Raw genomic sequence first — 18,399 nt, forward strand, 5'->3', positions numbered from 1 at the left:
CTACACCATAGAATCCCTGTGGGTTAAATTTCCAGGCCTGAGGAGCAATGTAATACTGGGGGCGTACTATTGTCCTCCAGAAACCTGAAGGGGACCTTGAAATGAGGAAACAGATCAGGGAGGTGACAAGGAGAGACAGGGTTGTAACCATGGGGGACTTTATCCTCACATCGACTGGGTCAATTTGTGTTCTGGTCATGAAAAAGAGACCAGGTTTCTTCACATGCTAAACAAGTGTGCCTTAGAGCAGCTAGTCATGGAGCCCACCAAAGGACAGGTGACTCTGGATTTAATACTGTGCGGTACTTAGGACCTGGTGAAAGATGTAAATATTACTGAGCCATTGGGGATCAGTGATCATGCTGCAATCCATTTCAACATGCATGTCGGGGGAAGAATACCAGGCAAATCTGTCAAAAAAACTTTTGTCAAACTTCCGAGGAGCAGACTTCCCTCAGATGAGGAGGCTGGTTAGAAGGAGGTTGAAAGGGAAGGTAAAAAGAGTCCAGTCTCTCCAGAGTGCATGGAGGCTGTTTAAAACAACAGTAATAGAGGCCCAGCAGAAGTGTACACTGCAAAGGAAGAAGGGCTCGACTAAGTCCAGGAGGGTGCCCGCATGGGTAACGAATCAAGTTAGAGAGGCTATAAAGGCAAGGAAGCTTCCTTCTGTAAGGAAGCATGAGCCCTGTATTTCTCCAGCTGCTTAAGGGGATGAGAAGCAACCCCATTTCTACCCCAACAAGGATGGCAGTCAGGGGAGCATGACCAGGAATTGCCCTGCAGTCAGGCCCCTATGCTGTTCCCAAAACCAGGGAGGAGCACAAGCCCAATAGTTGTGAGCAGTCTGAAGATGAGAGAACTTTGATTGTAGAGATTCAAGTTGGAAATATTGGAAAATGATACATAAAATGTTACAAGAGATATTGAATTGTGTAACACCATTCAAACCAGAGTTATTCCTCCTAAATGTGATATCAGAAATTAAAGACCAACACAAGAAACACCTTATTGTACATATTAGTACAGCAGCAAGAATACTATATGCGCAAATGTGGAAATTTATAGACGTTCCAAATAGAAAAATATTATTAGATAAGATTTATGAAATAGCAGAAATGGATGTCTTAACAGAAAGAATGAAAGAGAGATCTAGGTAAAAGAAGATATTGGAAGCCTTCTTATGACTGGATAGATAATTTTAGATAAATAATATTGATTGTCTAGATTAATTAGTAAACATTATAATGACAAATGAGATAAAATTTATAGGGATAACTTCTTTTTCTTTTTTTTTAGCTGTTGTTTTTTTAAAATTTTTTTATAAGAATGCATATTGTAACCTAAGGCCAATACAGTGGTACCTCGCATAACGAAATTAATTCGTTCTGCGAGTCCTTTCGTTATGCGAGTTTTTCGTTTTGCGAAGCGCGTTTTCCCATAGGAATGCATTGAAATTTAATTAATGCGTTCCTATGGGCAAGAAAAGTCAGAACAAAGTCAAATTTGGTTTACAAAGTGTTTATTAAGTGCTCTTTAAAGGCATACATACTGTACTGAGGATTTCAAAAATTTCAAACACAAAACTTCAACTTTTTAATTTTAAAAATTCGTCTTGCAAAGCACGGCCATAGAAAAAATTCATCTTGCGAAGCATGGCCATAGAAAATTCGTCTTGCGAATCACCAGAAAAAATCGCAAAAACGCTTTCGTCTTGCGAGTTTTTCGGTGTGCGAGGCATTCGTTATGCGAGGTACCACTGTATCCTCATGTGTAACCCATGTAGACCCATCCCTAAGTCTAGCCCATTTCCATGTCCTGTATCTGAAATAAATAAACATTTACAAAAACAAAAAAACAAAAAAACCCACAATTGATCAGGGGTGGGCAAACCCCAGTCCAGGGTGATTTGTGGCCCTCAGGCACCCCCAATTCGGCCCACAGGGAGCTCCCAGTCTTCAATGATCCTCTGGAGGTGTGTGCTCAGGAGTTATTTATAACCCCCCCTTCACTTTTCTGCCTTGGTCTGCATGTCTGGAAAAAGCACATATATAATTGTCCCAAGTGCATCAATTCATGTCTCCATGTGTTTTCTGCCTTTCCCTGGGTATTATTTTAACCCCCTCCATTGCCTCTGAAAAACTTACATCTCCATGGGTGTCTGGCTTGGTCTGCATGTTTTCACTGTGCAAGAGGTGTGTGACAAACAGTTCATAGTTCTCATGTGGTTCTACATGCCTGTGTTCATAGTTCTCATGTGTATTATAAATAAGCTCAGTAACATTCATTCATTCATTCATTTATACAAGTGCTATCTCTAATGTATTCACTGATGTAAATTTATGTACATTTATTCAAATTTGAAATGTAAATTAATTATTCCCCCCCCTGACCTCCAATGCAGTGTCAGAGAGATTATGTGGCCCTCCTGCCAATATTTTTTCCCACCCTGCTCTAGATCAGTGGTTCTCAAACTTTTTACACCGGGACCCACTTTTTCAGAATGACAATCTGTTGGGACCCATTAACCTGGAAATTATGTCATCTGCCAGAAGTGACCTCATCAAGCAGGAAAATTTTTAACATCCCCATATGACAAAATCATATTGAGGTGGGAGGCAGGCAGAGGGCGGGGAGAGGGCAGAGAAGAGGCATGATGGGGAGGTGGGGAGAGAGCAGGTGTAGGAGGCATGCCCCCTTCTCCCAAGGTGCTGCCCATGGCTGCGTGAAGTGCGCAGGATGTGGCAGCAGCCATTTTCGGTACCACCACAGCCCCACACCCCGGGCAGCTCAGAATTGAGCAGCCCAGCAAGAGTGCTTATCAAACTGGAGGCCCTTGGTGCCTGACTTCTCTTTCAGTTCCCCCAGGTTTTTTTCCTTACGTATATGTAAAAGCACAAATCAGTGAGTTGACATTGTTCAGTGTTATATAGCGAGACTTTGTGGCTAGCTTGGCTTTCACACTGGAAAATTGGTGGTAATTACTTCAAGCTTCATGTCATTGACAATTATAGGTTGAACACTTGCCTACTTGCCTACTACTTCATTATTAAAACAAGTGATAATTCAACACTAGTGCAATTAGTTAATTTATGTGGTAGCTTTTCATGTACAATTTTCCACATACATCCAATAAGAACATAAGAACAGCCCCACTGGATCAGGCCATAGGCCCATCTAGTCCAGCTTCCTGTATCTCACAGCGGCCCCACCAAATGCCCCAGGGAGGACACCTGATAACAAGAGACCTGCATCCTGGTGCCCTCCCTTGCATCTGACATAGCCCATTTCTAAAAGCAGGAGGTTGCACATACACATCATGGCTTGTAACAAGTAATGGATTTTTCCTCCAGAAACTTGTCCAATCCCCTTTTAAAGGCATCCAGGCCAGATACCGTCACCACATCCTGTGGCTATGAGTTCCACAGACCAACCACACACTGAGTAAAGGCATTAGGCATTTCCATTGCCTTGCCTTGCCAACAGAAATGCAAAGGCATTAGGCATTAGGCACTGACATCTAATGCTTACCTTGACACTGAAATATTACCTATTGCCTTCAAATGTTCTATATTGGTCTAATAATGCAGGCAGGAAAACTGGAACATGCAGACTCTGGGTACAAAGCAGTCTCATCTGTTCATCACAACAGCCAGCAAACACAGTGGCTCAGATTATGCTGTGTCATTTTTCAAGCAGCTTTGATATGCTTAAATGCAGTGCTTTTTTTGTAAATAAAAAGGTGCAGGAACTCACAATCATTTATTTATTTATTTATTTATTTATAAACCATTTTTTATTGGAGAAATAAGATTTTTTTATGTGTTTTCCCCCTAAAGATGAACTTACTTCTGAGTAGACATGCATAGGATTGGGTTGTCAATCTCCACATCCCCTTCCCCCTAGCTACTTTTTCTACACATGGGGAAAAATACTGTAGAGGTGCACTTGTAGCGTGTAGTATGTAGTGTGGCATTACTTCAAGGAAAGGAAGCAGTGAATGGATTCAAAAAAATGGCTTACATGAGTTCCATGTAATAAAATTACTCTAAGCAACTGTGGCAGTAAGAATAAAAAAGGAATTCTTATACGAGAGGGGTCCTTAGGTGCACATAGAAACAGCTACGTTTGCAAACAAGAGATTAAATATGGTTTAATTCAGGTATCAGAATACTCTGTGTCTTTGGGAAGGCACTTGGCATGCAATTGTATGTTCTCTGCTGCCCTGAGCAGCTGCTGTGCATTGCTGGAAAGGAGCTGCAAACGCTGGCTGGCAGAGGGCATGCTTGTGGGGGAAGGATGAGGAGGATCTCTGGCAAGGCTGGACAGCACGTTGTACACATGTAGAATCCCTTTTCATCTGCCCTTAGCATGTGAAAACGGGTGCAGATATATATCTCTGCCAGGATTAAGAGCCCAATCCTAGATATGTCTACTCTGAAGTAAGTCTCGTTCTAGTCAATGGAGCTTACTCCCAGGAAAGTGTCTAGGATTGCAGCCTAAGAGCCCAATCCTATGCATGTCTACTCAGAAGTCCACTTTAGTGAATGGGGTTTACTGTGGATAGGATGGCAGCCTCAGGGCCCAATCCTGTGCCTGTCTCCTCAGAGGTCAGTCCCACTAGAGGCAGTGGGGCTTCCTCCCAGGAAAGTGTGGAGAGGACTGCAGCCTCAGAGCCCCTCCTGTGCCTGTCTACTCAGAAGTCAGTCCCACTAAAGGCAGTGGGGCTTCCTCCCAGGAAAGCATGGAGAGGACTGCAGCCACAGAGCCCTTCCTCTGCCTGTCTACTCAGGCTGCAAGACTATGACACTTTCCTGGGAGTAAGCCCCATTGAACACAAAGAAACTTACTTCTGAGTAAGTAAGAGATGTGGTGATGGCATCTGGCCTGGACGCCTTTAAAAAGGGATTGGACAAGTTTCTGGAGGAAAAATCCATTACGGGGTACAAGCCATGATGTGTATGCACAACCTCCTGATTTTAGAAATGGGCTATGTCAGAAAGCCAGATGCAAGGGAGGGCACCAGGATGAGGTCTCTTGTTATCTGGTGTGCTCCCTAGGGCATTTGGTGGGCCTCTGTGAGATACAGGAAACTGGACTAGATGGGCCTATGGCCTGATCCAGTGGGGCTGTTCTTATGTTCTTATGAGTAGACATGCATAGGCTTGGGCTCTCAGGCTGCAAGGCTATGCACCCTTTCCCAGGAGCAAGCCCCATTGAGCACAATGAGACATACTTCTGAGTAGACACGCCTAGGCTCGTGCTGCAGATTGGCACGGGGCTGCACCAGCCAGCTTCCTTCCCCTGCTCCTCTGCCAAGCCAGTACCTGGGCATTCCGTGGGTGCTGCAGCCCGTCTCCCTGGCTGGCTGGCTGGCTGTCCGTCCTCCTCCTCGGCGTCGGCGCACATCCCCTGCGCCCTCCACCGGCTTGGAAGCTGCACTGGGAAGCAGAGCGCTGGGGGGAGGGGAGGCAGGCTGGGCTCAGGTGAGAGCTTGGAGATGGGGGCAGGAGGGGGTCGTTGTGCAGTTAGGCACGGGCCAGGCGCCCACCCACCCTGCACCCCCCAGCACCCATCCAGCGAATGCCTCTATTTTGCTCCCCCCCTCCTGGAATGCCTCCAAAGGGGAGGGGCCCCTGCAAAAAGGTGCCGGAACTCCGTCCCCCCGCGTTCCATTAGGAAAAAAGCCCTGCTTAAATGTATTCATTTTTGTTACACATTTCTTCTGTACTGAATAAAATCAGCCTGAGGAACATGAATTGTGCTTGTGCCTCTTTCCCTCCTTTCAGCCCAAGTGCAACAAGTGTTTTCTTGTGTATACTTGATCTTTCCCCTCTGCCTCTCTCTTTCCTAGAACGATGATGACCAGGATCAGTAAAGCCCAAGGAGCCCCTAGATCCTACTGATGAATTCTTCCAAATGGTACTGTGGCCTTTCTAAGCACTTGGGAATTGAATACAGGTTGAGTCTCATAATTCGCAAGAGTTATGTTCTCAGAACTCATGTGGATAGCATAAAACGCATGAAAGCAAATCCATTTAAAAAACAAAGTCCCTTTGCTGAGTGATTTAAAAACAGCCATGCTGACCTTTGTGATGTAAGATAGAGTCATTAAGAAGACAATCCATCAATAATTGTGGATAATTAAGTTATACCTATAATCACTTGCATGACTGTCTCTCTACAACAGTAAGAAAAGCAGTTTTTTAAACTGTGATTTTAAAGGGATGCATTTTTCCCCTTCTCCAGAGATCATCACATTCCTTCTCATTTGCAGTGGCCATTCGTGTTGAGTCAAATCCATGTATAAAAAGTCCGTGTATAACAAGGCTGGACCTGTATACCTATCTTCCTGGGGTTTGAAAATGTTTGTGCGTGCATGCTCTCTCTCTCTCTCTCTCTCTCTCTCTCACACACACACACACACACACACACACACACACACACACACACACACACACACACACACAGACACAGACACAGACACAGACACACACATCCATCAGCACTTTAGGCTGTGTTTTCCTCTTTTCCCACAAAATAATAAATAATAATAATTAACTTTATTTATATCCCGCCCTTCTCCCCGAAAGGGACCCAGGGCGGCTTACAACATATTAAAAACAGATTAAAAACATAATTTAACTGCAAATAAAAACATATTAAAACACATTAACAGATACCATAAAAATAGTAGTCAGATAAAAAGAGCAAAATGCAGCAAATCATAGAGGAATCAGGCCTGTAAAAATACTAAAAGATATAGAAAAGATGTTTAAAAAGGCCATGAACTCTGAAGTCTTGTTTAAACAAAAGGGTCTTCAGGCCGCACCGAAAAGTCTCAAGAGAGGGAGCCATTCTCAAATCAAGGGGAAGGGAGTTCCATAATGTTGGTGCCACTACTGAGAAGGCCCTATTTCTTGTGCCGCCCCACAGACCTCCTTAGGTGGCGGCCCTTGTAAAAAGGCTTCTCTGAGGACCTAAGAGGACGAGCCGGATTGTACAGAAGTAGGAAATCTCTGAGATACCCTGGCCCAGAGCAGTATAGGGCTTTAAAGGTCAAAACCAGCACCTTGAATTGGGCCCAGAAACAAATGGGCAGCCAGTGCAGCCTCCGGAGAAGCGGGCTGACAGAGTCAGACCGCCTAGCTCCAGTGACCACACGGGCCGCCACATTCTGCACTAATTGCAGTATTCTGCAATAAAATCTTTCTGACCCCTTCTCTTGATGCAATTGGCTGATCTCTTCTGATGCTGCAGTAGGCATAGGCAGGCAGAGGGATTCACCCCTCTCCCCAAAGCTGCTTTGATGTATCAGAGGGTTCAGGCAACTTTGGGCCACACAACTGAGTTGTGAGGAGGACACGAGGCCTTAGAATTTTAGTTTTAGCATCCATGAGCGATTTTTGATCAGTTAGGGCTGCACTCCTGTATGTTAGTGTGGTTCTCAGGCATACTTTTGCCATTACCCACCTCGTCCCCCGGTGCTGGCTTTGCAACCACCTCTGGAGACATGACAGGCCTGGGGAGGCCTCCACGGACCTCAGATACCTCCAAATGTACAGAAAACTAGATGTGACCCAGAAGTCACTTCTGAAGGTATTCCAAAGTTCATGGAGGCCTTAGGAGGCCGTCATGGGATTGTCGCGTCCCAGAAATGGCCTTGGGTCGCAAATGGTCTTGAGTCTTCTCCAATTTGGATTGAGAAGCACTGTGATATACACTTTCCTAGGAGTAAGTCCCATGGAACACAATAATAGGACTTACTTCTGACTAAGCATGTATTAGAAGTACAGATGGGATCTCTGTATCCACTGATTCGACTCACTACTGATACTGGGGTCCACATTTAAATGGCTTATAACAAGATAAAAGCACCAAAATCCAGTTTCCTACTTTGGTGCTGTTAAACTGCCCTGGTTGCAAGCCTCTCTGGATTAAAGATAGCTTTAAATCCACTTCCAAGTTTCTTGCTTCTCCATTGTCGCCCCAGAATGCATTGGTGTGGATGCTGTACTTCATTCAGCCAGTAGATGGAGTGAATAAAGGAATAATTTCATTCCATTAGATTTCATTATTCACCCCGTCTAGTGGCTCAATGAGGTACAATGTCTATACTAATGCATTCTGGAATGACAGTGGAGGAGCAAGTAACCTGGAAATGGGTCTTTAAAGCTGTTTTTCCACTGATTTGGTATCCACTGATTTTTTTTAATCCTCTGGGGGTTGTGGAACGGAACCCCAGGGGATAACGAGGCACAACCTGTATTTTGTAAGCCACCTGCACATAGTGAGGTGTTCACACCATAACTTGTGAATTCAAATCGCTCAAGCAATTTCCAGCGTTTTTTGGAACAAATGGGTTACATTTTCTGCTTAGTTATATGGTAATATAGTGGTTCCCAAACTTTAGCACTAGAACCTACTTCTGTTGGGACCTACCTAGCTTTATGAGACTAAAAACAAAATTTCATTTTACCAGCCACTCAAGCCTCCATTTTTATCCTTTTTACTATGGTGAGGGGGCCTTTTGTGTTCCTCTTTATCTGGGCTTTCATAAGAGCCAAGGCATGTTTATCTACTCATGAGTAAATGCACATGTGTGGCTCAATGCATTTTTCTTGTTGGATGGGGGGCTTCCTTCTCAAGTGTTTTTTGGGGACTGCATTCATCGGATTGGGACCATTTTGGTGGCATGACAGTGCTCTTGGCCTGCTCATCAAACTGAACAGAGGCACATCCATCTACTTGGTCAGGATCCACTGTTTAGGAAACATTGCTGTAATATATATTCAGCCTCTTGCTAATGCTGGTGTTTTGCAATGAGCAGCCACGAGAGATGGGATGATTTTTGTGCTAGAGTGGTACATCTTAAATGGCTCTCTGTTTTAATAGCTTCATTTGAGATGAAGATGTTGATCACAGATGATACAAAATAAGTATTTTCTTAGCTGCTGTTGGTAAACAGGCCCCTCCAAAAGAAGAGGAGATTCATTCAAGTATCAAACTTTCTGAGCTATCTTCAGGATGACATAAAGATTTCAGTAACTGGTATTGTCCCTTCTCATCCCTTCTTCAGACTCGTGGCATCCGTGAAGCCTTGAAGATGCTAGAAAGCAAAGTGAAAGATCTAGAAAAACATCAGACTACAATTTTGGCCACACCTCTCCCTGAGGATAGTAAGTTTTCAATCTTGCAGGGTAGGGTGGATGAGAAGATTAGAAATTGTTGGGTGAGAAGGTGCAGAAATTGTTAACTGGAGAAGGATAAGCTTGGACAGAAAAGTTCAGAGAGCTTATGGGCAGAGGAGTGCTTGGGGCAAGAGAAATTTCAAGCAGCCATATGTCTGCATCTATAGCATGCCTTTCTTTGATGATAGAACTTGAGAAGACATGTATGGCAGGGGGCATCCAGTTGGTCTTGCTAGACTCAGCCATCCTTAGCTTCTATAAGGTTGCTGCATCATGTGCTGGCAGACTGTGCCTCAGGTTGTATCAGTTCATACTGCATACCATTGGTGTCTATGGTGCATCACAAAGTTATAGGCAAAACAAATAGGTCCCTGCTCCTACAGACTAGGCAGTAAGAAGGATACAGTTAGGAAGGGAAGAAAGTGGGTTAACTCTCTAAAAATTTGGTTACAATTAAATAAGTGGATTGAGCTATGTTGTCTGGCAGGTGGGGGAGTTACTGCAGAGATAAGGCTTGCAGGAATTGGATGTGGTAAAGAAGCATATGTGACTTACACATTCCACACTTTGTAAAAGTAAAAGCCCCATGCAAATTTTCCTTCACCTTCCATTTCCGTTGTATCAGACCATGACTTTTTCTGTTTTCGGGCATGAAGCAAGACCTACAGAAGCTACGTGAGGATATCGAGGTCCTGGCAAAAGATATCCGAGCTAGCCTGAAGAGTGAGTGTGGTCAGAGGGATGGGGCTTTAATGGATAAAAGGGAATAAAGCTGCTTGGCAAGCCACCTGGGCTCTGTTCTTCAGCTCAGGGTGAGCATGTCCAGTGAACTTGGACCAGAGTATGACAAGACCTAGGGCTCCTGATTTGCATTGCTAGCTCTGGAAGGAGGTACTATGTCTTAATTGTTGCCTGTCTTTTTTTTTTACTTTGGAATTGAGCCCACAAAGGATGAAGAAGATGAGAATAGAAACTCTATCAACACTCTTATGAAGAGGACACAGGTGAGAGGCAGTTTGGCTGGCTAACATGGCCAGGAAGGGGGCAGCTGATGAAGAGGCAAATGAGATGGGCTTAATCTTTCTTTCCCTTTCTGATTATCTCAGCATGGAATCCTGTCCCAGCAGTTCTTGGAATTTATCAACAAATGCAACTCAACACAGTCAGATTACCGAGACCAGAACCTGGAGCGCATCAGACGACAACTGCAGATCAGTAAGTCCATCTGCCTGCTTCTCACTGGCTCCAGAGAGAGAAGCATTTTTAGTATGAAACAAGTAATCTGTTTGCTGCTACTCAGTACCATTGCCCAGAAGTCATAGAAACAAGTGAAACAAGTGAAGTTGTTACCTGTTGAGTAGTGAAAAGGACATGATTTATCTAAAGCTCACTTCAAACAACTTTGTGGTTCAGGTAGATAAACAAGACATCTAGAACAAGAACACAGAGGAACAGGCCTTGCTGAGGGAGAATCAGCATGGCTTCTGTTACGGTAAGTCTTGCCTCACGAACATTTTAGAATTCTTTGAAAAGGTCAACAGGCATGTGGATGCAGGAGAACCCGTGGACATTATATATCTGGACTTTCAGAAGGCATTCGACACGGTCCCTCACCAAAGGCTACTGAGAAAACTCCACAGTCAGGGAATTAGAGGGCAGGTCCTCTCCTGGATTAGGAATTGGTTGAGGTCCAAGAAGCAGAGAGTGGGCGTCAATGGGCAATTCTCACAGTGGAGAGAGGTGAAAAGTGGAGTGCCCCGAAAACCTGTCCTGGGACTAGTGCTTTTCAACCTGTTCATAAATGATCCAGAGACAGGGTTGAGCAGAGAGGTGGCTAAGTTCGAGACAACACCAAACTTTTCCGAGTGGTGAAGTCCAGAAGTGATTGTGAAGAGCTCCAGAAGGATCTCTCCAAACTGGGAGAAAGGGTAGCAAAATGGCAGATGTGTTTCAATGCAAGTAAATGTAAAGTAATGCACATTGGGGCAAAAAATCAAAACTTCCCATATATGCTAATGGGTTCTCAGCTGTTTGAGACAGATCAGGAGAGAGATCTTGGGGTTGTGGTGGACAGCTCAATGAAAATATCGACCCAATGTGCAGCGGCAGTGAAGAAGGCCAATTCTATGCTTGGGATCATTAGAGAAGGTACTGAGAATAAAATGGCTTATATTATAATGCTGTTGTACAAATTGATGGTAAGGCCACACCTGGAGTATTGCATCCAGTTCTGGTCACCACATCACAAAAAGGACATAGTGGAAATGGAAAAGGTGCAAAGGACAGCAACTAAAATGATTACTGGGCTGGGGCACCTTCCTTATGAGGAAAGGCTACAGCGTTTGGGCCTCTTCAGCCTAGAAAAGAGGCACCTGAGGGGGGACATGATTGAGACATACAAAATTATGCATGGAAAGGATAGGGTGGATATAGAGATGCTCTTTTCCCTCTCACACATGACCAGAACCAGGGGACATCCACTAAAACTGAGTGTTGGGAGAGTTAGGACAGACAAAAGAAAATATTTCTTTACTCAGTGTAGGGTCCCTGTCCTTGAGGGGCCTGGAGCAGGCTTGTTCCACCCCAGGGAGGCCTCAGATTGGCTGGAGGGTGAGGGGGTTCTAGCACCTTGTCCTCTTCCCTAGCAGAGCTGCCAAACCTGGCCTAGGAGCAGGAGCTGTTCACATCACAGCTCCCTGCTTCGCACTGACTGCCTCTCATCCCTGGCCTCCCTGTTTTATGGAGGAAGCCCGCGCCCTTTGGCCCCTCCCCTTCCTCCAGGTGGGGCAGAAAAGGCTTTTCCTGTTCCTGGCTTGTTTCCTTCAGTGTTCCTTGTTTGCCTTGCCAGCCCCCTCTGTCTGGTTGGGGTGAGCCAACCTTCTTGGCCCCCCTCAAGGGCAGGGAAGCCTCCCCGCCCTGGGCATTGGGTGCCTGCTCCAGGGTAAGGTCAGGGGCCAGGGCATCTGGGAGGGGCCCTGACACTCAGTGTGTAGTTGGTCTGTGGAACTCCTTGCCACCAGATGTGGTGATGTCATCTTGGTGGTGATGTCAATCCACTTTAAAGGGGATTGGACAAATTTCTGGAGGAAAAATCCATCACAGGTTACAAGCCATGATGTGTATGTGCAACCTCTGATTTTAGAAATGGGCTACGTCAGAATGCCAGATGCGAGGGAGGGCACCAGGATGCAGGTCTCTTGTTGTCTTGTGTGCTCCCTGGGGCATCTGGTGGGCCACTGTGAGATACAAGAAGTTGGACTAGATGGACCTGTGGCCTGATCCAGCGGGGCTGTTCTTATAGGTGAACCTCCCTAACCCAAGCTTTCTGTTTGGGTTGGAATGTGCTGAATATGCTGCTTAGGGCTGTGTGTGTTTCCTGTGTCTGCATTTGTGCCATACAGTTGGTTTGGGCAAATTTTTCTGGGTTTTTCAATTTGATGTCTGAGAATGTGTGTTGGACATACCTGATGAAATTTCGGACACCACAGTAAATAAAGCTTTCGGCACTAGTAAATAAAGCTTCCACTGATCAGGGGGTATGCTCTAAGTGGTGCTGTTTAACCCATGTCTCTCAAGTTAGAAGCAGAAAATGTATGTAGGACAATGAGCACAAACATTTAATTTGCAAAATATTTTAAGATCAAAATCTTGTTCTTCATGGTGCAGAAGATGGTCATGTTGACCTTTTAATTTTCTTAAGAGCATAGAACAGGGGTGGCCCTGAGAGGACAGCCATGCAGAGCTTGAGCCCAACTATTCTCCTACACTGAGCTCTATTAAAATCCCCAAAACACAGGACATAGTGTCATCGTGTCCTGAGTTTTGGGAATCTTGATGCTGTGTCACATGGCAAGGGAGAACTGATCATGTTTCCAGAAGCTGAGAATATTGCTAACCTTCGTGAGGAAAAGAATTGCTGCATTCTTCCTCTCCTCGCTTCAGATGCCTAATTTCAGATGTGAACTGAGCAAAGTACGGCAGGAGCACCTGCCTTCAGATGATTTGCTACAGTGCATCTCTCTGGAGGACTTTGTGGGATGTGATTTGGGAGACAAGGGGCCTGGAAGAAGCTAGGATATAGACGTAAATCTAATTCAGCCCTAGGGAATGCATTCATTCTAGGGGCCTGAGTTCCTCTGAAGCTTGACTGTGTTCTAGTTGGCATTGCTTTTCGTCCTAAAGAAACTTCAAACAGCTTTTGGGGTGTGCTTGTATTGGTATCTTCCTAGCTCTAAATCACCCCCTGCGACTATTGTTAAATCTTGAGAGCCCTTTTGCTCTGCCTTGGAATGTGGTGCTTTATAAAAAGCTTCAGTGACATGCTACTCCTTGTATGCTAGCCAAGTCATCTTCCTGTGGAGACGGATAGCAACTGCTATTGTCCTTTAGAGCAGGGGTCTCCAAACGTTTTGGTCAGAGGGCCGCGTCAAATACCTGACACGGTGTTGAAAGCCGGAAAAAAAATTAAATATTAAATTTATATAAATAAATTAGAGATAGAACTTAGATCAGTGAACAAATGAATGAACTGGCTCATTCATTCAATGTCTCTGGCCCTTAGAACACCCTCCAGACACAACCAGAGCATAGTTCCTGTCACATTCTGCCAGGTGGGCTGGAGGCTTTCAGGGGACAAGAGGCTTGCTGCGGGCTGCATCTGGCACCTGGGCCGGGGTTTGGAGACCCCTGCTTTAGAGCAAATTGACCTTGAAGGCTTGGAGTTGGAAGGTAAGCTGCATAAATGCACAGCTTAGGTGTTTTTCAGCCAAAATGAGGAGATGATAGAAGGAGAAAGGCTTTTTATACCCCTTTTCTCTTCAGATCATCCTTAGATCATCCAAAACAAACCATTACCTGAAATTCCCGACATGCAGGTTCTGCTAGTCTTCAACAGCAAATAAAGATTGGTTGTCCTCAAGTGTAGGTAAGGCAAATATCCAGAAAGATTGTCATGTCAACTATCAAGCAGATTCAAAATCTTGAAAAGTTGTTTGTATACAGTGTTGAATGGTGATAGGGTTTGTTGAAAGATGTCCTGAAATGTTCCATAGGTAGAGATGGATTTTTTCGGTGATAACAAAATAAAAACACAACAATTTCTGCATTTCTCATTTTTGTGTTTAAAAAAAAAAATCTGAGAAATCAGTGAAAAAATAAAACCATTCTTTAACATTGGAACTGATGATCTCTAACATCCTTGCATATTCTCTATCACCTCTACATACATGTGACTGCATCTGCTGACACTATATCACCTACCTAGTACACTTTTAAAGCTACTATATTTTATAATTTATGAAATGTGCCCTTGAAATAAAAACACAACACTGCTTTCTTCACTTTTCATTTTTGTCAAATGAAATCTGCAAAAAAAAAAAAAAAAAATTAAAAAATTAAAAAAAGACACCCAAAAAGCACACCTCTATCATAGGCCTGTCTGTGGTATTAACATGAATGACATGAATGATCTGCACAGGAAACCTGAGAGCCTTGCCCAGGACTCCTACTTACAGATTTTTGGAAGGCCATTTGTCCACTAAAGGCTCCATCTTTGTCTAATCAGGGTTTGGAGCAAGCTAAGAAGATTCACAGCACAAGATCTAACTGGGGACTTGAGTAGAATGTTACTTCCCCTCTGTCCATCCTTGTAGTCTCTCATAGAAGAAAATATGAGTGGAAGGGATCTGAAGTTCTTACTCTGGAGAACCCACCCACTGCAACCTGTGTTCTGCTGGGTGGAGGAATGAACTGTTTGCTTGCTTCTAATTTTGTCATGAAACTCTCCATGTCTTGGTATAGCTGTAGGAAGATTTAAATTACAGAGGCTCTTGCAGGGAAATGTCAGTAGCCAAGAAATGATGGTTCATTTCTCAACACCAGTCCCAGTTTCTTCTTCTCCTTCTCCAGTTTTTGATCCAGGCTTGCTCCTCACCCCCAATGTTCTTGGTGTCTCTTTTTGCATTGGAATCTGGAGAAGGCAAAATTACAACATAACATAAATTGAATTATAGAAGGCATGGTGAAAGAGGATGCCAAATTGTCTAAGAAGAACATTGTGCTTTGTAATCTCTGTGCAATCACAGCGATTGTGGAGAGATTGAGAATGTGGAGTTCTGTGCTTGTGCTAATCTTGGAAACTTCTAGAACTTTGAGCCCTGTGCTCAAAACGAGAAACTGTGCCCACTCCCTCGGTTCCTTTTTAACTGCCATTTCATCACATTGTTGAAAGAACAGTTATAGCTTCTCTCCGTCATCTTATTCAACGGGAAAAAAACTTAGAAGTAAAAGCTAATAATTTTATTGGTACTTAGGAGATAAAACCCAAAGTAGCATCTGTGGTGGTCTCCTCTCCACTGTATGGCAAGTAAGCTAACCTTTGGAAGGGAAAACAATAAACCATTTCCTCTTTTTTTCTTTTTCTTTTTTTGTTCTGCTGTTGCTGTGACATGGAAGAAGAAAAAGTGGGAAGATGTTTTACACCTCCATATTCTTCTGAATCTATCTTATCACTTAAATTTTTAAGTATACGGAAATAAAATCACAGAGTGAACTTGAACGTACTAATTGGAAAGGGATTCTTTTCTTCACACTCATGTGGGTTGCATAGTGCCAAGGCCTGGACATAAGTCTTGTGAACCAACGCAGCTTGAACAGGCTTGATGATGAGAAGGTTTCTGGATTTCAGACTTGTGGGAAAAGCATGATGTTGAATCCTGGGTATAAGCCTTTGGTGTTGAAACTGACTAAACAGGTTTCATCCCATCAGGGAGGGTTAGCAGCATTTAGATTCATGTTGGAGCCATGCCTCTTCAATCTGGGCATAAGCCTTCAATTGCAGGGTTCCATCCTGGAAGGAATCTGGGCTCATCTGTTCAGGCAAGCTGCCTATCCGTTTTCTTGCTCTAAATCTTCTGTGAATGAATTAACAACCAGTGCATTGTTGAGGCAGATATTGATACCTACTGAAACTTTCTGACTTGGAGCACCACAATCAGTTTCATTTTCCATGGGATTGGCTTTGATCCAGTCTTCACCTCAGACTAAGTCTCAACACTAGACTGTGATCTCCATGCCAAACTCCATTGATGTAGACCAGTGGTTCCCAAACTCCTTCTGGGGAGTTGGAAACCACCTAAGTGCTTGCGGGGGTGGGGCTATGGCAGCAAAGTGATCCTGAGGGTTGCACTGCTGCCAGGGAGAAAGGGGGGTTTTCTGCCTTACCTAGCAGCAGGGGTGTGGTAACATAGGTAAGCAACACAACACAACATAGGTAAGCAGGGGCCTTACCTAGCAGCCTCCAGGGGGTGTGGGGAGCCCCACAGACACCTCATGGGGAGCCCTGTGGAGGCGTCCACAGGGATCCCCACAGTCCCCTTCCCAGAGGCTGGCACTGCTGCCAGGTAAGGCAGAAAATCCCCCTTTGTCCCTAGCAGTGGCACAATCCTTGGGATTGTGTACCTGCCATCCCTGCAGGGCACACCCTTTAAGGGGGAATGCCCTGCTTCTTGGTTCCCTGATGGGTCACAACCCACCAGTTTGGGAAGTGCTGGACTAGCTTTCTTGGCTAATGTTTCACCTGGTATCTGGCCCATTGGGTAACTAAAGTTCCTAGCTTCCCAGTTAGCCAAAAAGAAGTCACCAACACGGCTGCAAGGGCACTGCACCAGAGAAGTTCTTCCCTTCACCATGAGCTTAAGAGAGTTCTGCCCTCCACCGTGAGTTTAAGAGGTGTTCAGTTCTGAGAGCAGGAACACTGCTGACTTTATCAAGTACTGTGTCCTGAACTTGAAGGTGAGAGCAAATGTTTCATTTGGGTTGCTGTTTAGCAGAAGATCTTCTTGTGATCAGACTGTACATGGAAAGCTAGGTAGTCCTCACAACATATGTTTACACTGGGAAACGAGGATGACGGGTTGCTTACCTGTGACTATAGTTCTTCTAGTCTATCTGTGACTCTTGGGTTCTATTTTAAGGTGAGTGTGAGGTCTAGTGCATCTGACTAAGTGAAAGAGAGTTTGAGAGTCTTAGGTTGTGTTTCCAGGATAGAACTAGTGTTATGAATAGAGGTGAGAGAATATGGTCTTTTTTTTTGTGGATTTTGGTGTTTTTCAAAAGTTAGAAGTGCAGAAAGCAGTGTTCTCCCACCATTTTCTCCCACCTCTGGCTATGAAGGTTCATGACAGCATGGGTGCCTGGGTTTGATTTCTCATTTCTCAATACTGTGCTGAGGCTGTACTCTTTGTTTTGCCTTAGCTGGCAGCGGAGGGGTGTCGGATGAAGAGCTGGACCAGATACTGGAGAGTGGTCAGACGGATGTGTTTGTCTCCAATGTGAGTACTGGAAGATGGGACCTCTGAAGAGGGAAGATAGGAGAGTGCATGCAGTCTTTTGAGATGGGACTCTTAGCCTCTCATCCCATATCTGTGCAGATCATGAAGGACACACAAATGACAAAGCAAGCTCTGAATGAGACGTGGCACAGTGAAATACTTAAGCTAGAGTGCAGCATCCAAGAGCTGCATGAAATGTTCACATACCTGGCCACAGAAGTAGAGCTGCAGGTAAGTGTGAAGAGAAAGCAATGACTTCTTGCAGCCCGGTGGTGCTCTCCATCTCCAATGGGCACTCTGCCTTCACCACAGCCTGCACTGGCCTGATGAATAAGCTCCGGGTCTGGCTTTCCCTCACTGCCTTTAGCTTCGCACTTGCAAAGCTCAGCAGCATTGAAGGAAACATGAACCCAGGACGCACATAGGACCTTTTATCATAGGAAGGTAGCGCAAGGTTTGCAGTTCTCATGTTACGTTCTCACTATAAAAGGCCCTGCATGCATGCTGGACCAGTCTTTCCTTGCCTGGCTGACGAGCAGTGTGCTCGTGAAGCCAGAGGCAGCAGGAGAAGACCAGGTAGTGGGAAGCAGGAGAGCATACATGCGCCAGTTCTTGTTGTGCTGGTGGGTTGCATTTTGTGCCAGCATTTCCCATAGATAGGATTGGGCCATTAGGATATAAAAAACTGGATCACAGACTCCTCATATTTTTCATTCGTACAAAATATTGGTCCCTGTGTGTCCACTTGCTGGTTCTGCATCAAGTATTGCCATTCCCTCTGCTATTCAAGAAATACTATGCGAACCAGAGCCAGGATAGGGATCAGCCTTCTCTTTCTCCCTTCTCCCCCACTTGCCTTTCCTGAGTGCAATGGCAAAGCT

At 44.7% G+C, this 18,399-nt stretch overlaps 1 pseudogene; it reads left to right on the forward strand.

The window, feature by feature from the left end:
- The first annotated feature begins 616 nt into the window (after positions 1–616).
- On the forward strand, positions 617–17,915 carry LOC136653500 (syntaxin-4-like; annotated as a pseudogene).
- Positions 17,916–18,399: the final 484 nt, after the last annotated feature.

Source organism: Tiliqua scincoides, chromosome 5 (genome assembly GCF_035046505.1).
Source record: "Tiliqua scincoides isolate rTilSci1 chromosome 5, rTilSci1.hap2, whole genome shotgun sequence".
Classification (NCBI taxonomy): domain Eukaryota; kingdom Metazoa; phylum Chordata; class Lepidosauria; order Squamata; family Scincidae; genus Tiliqua; species Tiliqua scincoides.